Source organism: Onychostoma macrolepis, chromosome 02 (genome assembly GCF_012432095.1).
Source record: "Onychostoma macrolepis isolate SWU-2019 chromosome 02, ASM1243209v1, whole genome shotgun sequence".
NCBI lineage: Eukaryota > Metazoa > Chordata > Actinopteri > Cypriniformes > Cyprinidae > Onychostoma > Onychostoma macrolepis.
In genome coordinates this window covers 31,918,303-31,924,588 of record NC_081156.1, presented here as the reverse complement: position 1 = coordinate 31,924,588, position 6,286 = coordinate 31,918,303, and positions in this window count along the sequence as shown.

Below are 6,286 nucleotides of genomic sequence, written 5' to 3'. Positions count from 1 at the left end.
CTTTATTCATCATTCTTCACTTATTGCTAGATGTGTTGAAAACAATAAAATCTTGATGACCTTCTGGTCATTTTTATTTATTTATTTATTTTTACAGCACATTGTTGGTTACTGTAATTTTCTACAGTATATAGTTGCTTATTGTGTTTTCTACAATACATTGGTAATTACTGTGATTTTATACAGTACATAATTAGCTATTGTGTTTTCTACAATACATTGGAAGTTACTGTGATTTTCTACAAGACATTGCTGGTTACTGTGGCGCTCACAGTACTTCTTACATTACTGCAATTTTGACTGAAACTAAGGTATTCTACTGTGAACTAGTATACAGTAATTTCCTGTGCACAAACACAGTAAATTACTGTAGATTTCACATGATTTTTTTACAGTGTAGGCTATAAATGTTCATACCATCAGCACAATTGCAAGTCTTGAATTGCTTTTATTCAACAGAAGTATATACAAATAAACATATTAATATATGTAATGACTTAATCAGAATATATTTAATGAGTTAATAATAATTATATATGGTCACACTTGTCCAATTCTTACTATTAACTAACTATGAATTACAACTTCTTAACAATATGTTCATGCAGAATAAGGCATTCATATGTGTAATAATAAGCAGTAATAATGCATGCTAGTTAAAAATGAGAGTATTATGATATGCTACAAGTTAGTTCAAAAATACATGCCCAAAGACATGGTAATACCATAGTAAAAATAAAATCAAAGCAAACCACTGGGAATACATCTGCTCTTCAAAGTTAGAGAGAAAATCTTAAATTGCATTAATACAACAGTTCAGTAAACAAAAGGTTAATGAGTAGCTTGCATTTTAGACACAATATTGTATTTTCCTCCTTTGTTTCTATTTTTGCTCTGCTAACAAAAACTAAAAAGCAGAATAAATGAATGCTTCCATGGCTCACTCAAAAGGTTATCGCTTTACACCTATAAAATATATAATATATAATAGTTCAATCAAAACAAACCACTGGGATTAGCTCTGTTTCTGCCATTTTTGAGTTACTCTGTATGTTATAACAAATCCATCACTGCAAAAACCCTCACCGAGAGGCTTCATACTACATTAAAACACTTCATGTAGGGAGCAGAGAGGAGCGGTACAGCATTACAACACTAACTCATGGTCCATTACTGTCTTTTACAGTCTAATTACATGAAAAAAACACAGCGGGTGACCCGTTTGTTGTTACTGTCTTGTGTGTGTATTGATGTATGTGTTTATACCGTAGAGATAAAGACAGTGTATTGTGTCGAATAACTGATTTGTTCTTTGCTCCTGGGGTGATTCTCATCCCATAGCAAAGACGAATCGAGTGTCACCCTACTTTAATAATGCATCTCTCCCCGACTGATAATAACACAATTTATTTCAGGACCAAGCCTTGCTGTTAATGAATGTTTCGACAGAAACAGGCTCTTCATAAATGATAGCCGCCCAGGTGTCAACTTCATAGCCCAACATCTCAATAATGCGTGTCCTCAGCTGCTGCACTTTGTCATAAAAATAAAGGCTTGGTGATGTCATTTCCCCTTTGTCTGAAATCCATAAAACTACAGCGCACAATGGAAGGTTGAGTTTTCAGCAAACAGGAATGGCACTGTCGCCATGGCGATGTGATCCTGGGATAACATTAATATTGGTTTACGAGAAGAAAGAGAAGCTCTGCCTTTTCCTGTCTGTTTGTTCCCCTGTGTGGAGAATGCAGCTGGAGTCTCGCTTATCTGTGCACGTAATCCCAGTTGGGCTCTTTTGACGGCTGCATTATTGTTTATATATGGGTCGTATTAACCTCGGATGGAGCAGGGGAGCGGGGGATCAAGGCGAGCTGACCCACATTCACATGTGTTCGGATCCATGTGCATTCGGGATGATGCATGCATTGTAGTGTTTGTTTGCATTTACTGTGCGTGTAAATACCCTCAGGGCTGTGCTGGTCCATGTCGACCCAGATCAGAGTAATTACACATCAGAGACTCACGTCTGGAGTAGATGAGAGATTTGCTTCACCACGTACAAAATAAACACACATCGGTTTATAGCTTCGGTTTTCTAGACAGATTGTACCAACCGCTGCTCCAAAACCAAGAGAGCTGCTTATCTGAATTTTTTTATTTTAAGACATCAAACACACTGCTTTCCATACTAAATTGGACAGACGTTTCAGTTGATGTATTTGACCTCTGACCTCTGACAACAAAGGCATGATGTGTGGAAGATGAGTTTTGGAAATTGGAAATTCAAGAATTGCCAAGGTAAACAGAGTGCAGCATAAGGCATGTATATTTAAGTTTGTTTTCGCTTTCATGTTGTTGAACAGGAGTCTCTTATGCTCACCAAGGCTGCATTTATTTATTAATAGTGCAGTTAAAACCATAATATTCTGAAATACTATTTGAAATATAATTTCATATATATTTTGAAATATAAATATAATTTGAAATAACAGTTTTCTGTCTTAATATATTTTAAAATGTAATTTATTCCTGTGATGCAAAGCTGAATTTTCAGCACAGTGTCACAAGATCCTTCAGAAATCATTCTAATATGCTGATTTGCTGCTCGAGAAACATTTCCTATTGTGCTTATTGTGCTGATTAATATTTTTGTGGAAACTGTGATTACACTACTATATTAAAAGGATATTTTTTTTAAGAAAGTAATGCTTTTATTCAGTTAGAAAGTGACTAAAGACATTTTATAATGTTACAAAAGGTATCATATTTCTATGCATCAAGAAAATGTTTATGCTCAAGATGCATTTCTTACTATTATTAATGTTGAAAATAGTTGTTTAGCTTAATATTTTTCTGGAAACTGGTTTTGATACTCTTTTATAAATAGAAAGTTCAAAAGAATAACATTTATTTTAAAATAGAAAATATTTTGTAACATTATAAAAGTAATTACTGTCATTTTTATCAATTTAATGCATCCTTGCTGAATAAAGTATTCATTTCTTTTAAAAAATATTGTACTGACCTTTTGAATGGTAGTAAATATACTCACATTTAATGCATATTTAATTCAGTACAATTCAAAATTAATTTATTAATTCATCAAAAATTAATTAAAAATTGACATTTTCGTCCAATATTTGTGCCCGTGTGTTCCAAAGCAATTACTTATTAGGACTTTAGGATTTGAACTAGCGTTCTGCCTTTTGTAAACACCAAGGATTGGCTCTCTAGGTTGTGGAACAGAGCAGCTGTCTGTGAACTACGAAAACAGTCACTATACGAGCTGTGAGTGTGTAAGTGTGTGTGTGAGATTGTGCATTTGTTTTGTGTCCATAGGCAGAGTGCTTTGTGGGGATTATTGTAACACTGAATTGAGAAAGCAAACACGCTTTTACCCTGGAGAAAGAGGTGGGCCATGACTAAAACAGCTTTGAAGGATTACAGCATTGAAAAAGTCGTATTGTGGAAAGAAAACATGAGCAATGGTGTATAGACAGATGTTTTCTTTTTCACTAGTCTTTGGGGGTTTGGGGAGGGATGAAAACAAGGGCTTTAGCACAAACAGCAGAACAGCAATCACACACACATTCAGACATCTGTCTCTGTGCTACTGTCCGTTCAAGGTTGAAGAATGAGCAGATTAGACTGATTAAAGGAATAGTTCACCCAAAAACAAAGATTTGCAGAAAATGTGATCACCCCAGGCCATCCAAAATGTAGATGAGTTTGTTTCTTCATCAGAACAGATTTGGAAAAATTTAGCATTACATCACTTGCTCACCAATGGATCCTCTGCAGTGAATGGGTGCCGTCAGAATGAGAGTCCAAACAGCTGATCAAAACATCACAATAATCCACAAATAATCCACACCCCTCCAGTCCAACAATTACTGTATTGTGAAGTGAAAAGCTGCATGTTTGTCAGAAGCAAATCCACCATTAAGACGTATTAACTTTAAACCATTGCTTCGGGTTAAAATATGACTTCATAATTCATAATATTGCTTCCTCCAGTGAAACAGTTATCTCATCTAAAACACAGACCAAGCACCGTTTTCAAGAGAAAACAGTCCAAAACAGTTCATAACAAATAGGTTGGTGGATTTTGCTGTGAGAGACAACAGGAGATGGACTTTTTCACTGTTATTATGGATTATTATGGATTTATTTTGGCCAGAAGCGATGGTTTGAAGTTAAAACGCCTTAATGATGGATTTGTTTCTGACAAACATGTAGCTTTTCACTTCACAGTACATTAATCGATGGACTGGATTGGTGTGGATTATTGTGGTGTTTTTATCAGCTGTTTGGACTCTCATTCTGACGGCACCCATTCACTGCAGAGGATCCATTGGTGAGAAAGTGATGTGATGCTACATTTCTCCAAATCTGTTCTCATGAAGAAACAAACTCATCTTCAACTTGGATAACCTGAGGGTGAGTACATTTCACCCACATTTTCATTTTCATGTGAACTATTCCTTTGATGTTGTGAGCTTTCATCTGCATGTCTTTGTGTAATCGTACAGTATTTCATCTATTTGTAATCAAATGAATGTCCTTCACCACTCATTCAACGCAAACACTCACAACCCATCAACATAGTTGTCTGTAAATACTCCATATTGCCTTTCAGCAGCGATCCCTCAATAGACTCATTACTATTTCAGAAACACATTGCACCACAATCGATACATTTCCATTAGCATGATGGACGACTGTTTTTCAAATGCTCTCCTGTCTCAACAGAATCACAGGATGGCGTTTACAAGACACAGAAGTGTCATGACTAATGCTTTACTCTTTATACGACGTCTGTCTTCCTGGAATTTCAGACCATTTAACTTCAGCCGATTATTCACATTCAGACACACTGCAGAGCTATTATTTTCACGTTAAAGCTTTGATGAATTCATGTGGTAATGCCGCATGTGAAAGGAGAACGGGGGAAGATGGCTACAGTAATTTTCCATCTCTTTCAGACGTTGTGAAGGCCTGTTCATCCCTCTCCGTCACTGACAATGCCAGACTCAATCTCCTATAATTCATCATTCATATTGACTTACAGGACTTCTCAGAGGACACAAACTGCAGCCAAAGCAGGAAGCAATCCAGCAGATATGAATACCTGAATTCATAAAAAGACAAGGAACCTTTAAAACATGCTAATTTTATGCATCCCACATGCTCCATTAATTAAACAGGAAAACACACAAACAGCTTGCTATAGTTTGTATATAAAACTTCATTCACAACATGAATCCTGTGAGAATCTTCTCAAACAAATGCAAATCTGCTCATGCTAGCATTTCTATAGTAGGTGTATCCACATTTGTGACCCTGGACCACAAAACCAGTCTTAAGTTGCTGGGGTACATGTGTAGCAATAGCCAAAAATACATTGTATGGGTCAAAATTATCGATTTTTCTTTTATGCCAAAAATCATTAGGATATTAAGTAAAGATCACATTCCATGAAGATATTTTGTAAATTTCTTACCATAAATATATCAAAATTTCATTTTTGATTAGTAATATGCATTACTAAGACCTTCATTTGGACAACATTAAAGGCGATTTTCTCAATATTTTGATTTTTTTGCACCCTCAGATTCCAGATTTTCAAATAGTTGTATCTCGGCCAAATATTGTCTGATCCTAACAAACCATACATCAAAGGAAAGCTTATTTATTCAGCTATAATTGACACTTAAGACTGGTTTTGTGGTCCAGGGTCACATTTAAGAAACTCCTAATTAATGTCAGCATCAAAACAGCATGGCTATATTATAAACCTAAAGCTATACTACTCTGCATTATAAATATTATTATTATAAATACATTCAGATTTTTTTTTTGTAAGAATAATATATATACTAAATTTTCTATAATGTACAGTATAAATAGCACAGAAAGAGGAATACTGCATTGAACAATATAATGTAATTGTTGTACATGTTGATGATAGAAAAAATAATTGCTCTCTTTGATTCATTATATGTAAAGATTTTACTCAAAATGAGAATAAAACAATTCTTTCTGAGAATGAAAATGTATTATTTATTATCTATCAATGATTATTTAAAATTACAATATATTATTTAAAATTATTCAAAATATTAGATATACTATTAAATTATTTTATTATATAATATGTGTGTGTGTGTGTGTGTGTGTGTGTGTGTGTGTGTATATATATACATTAAACATATCATATATAATTATTACAACAACCAAAAAAAATATTATAAATGTAATAACGAACCGCCTTGTGTGACGTCATATT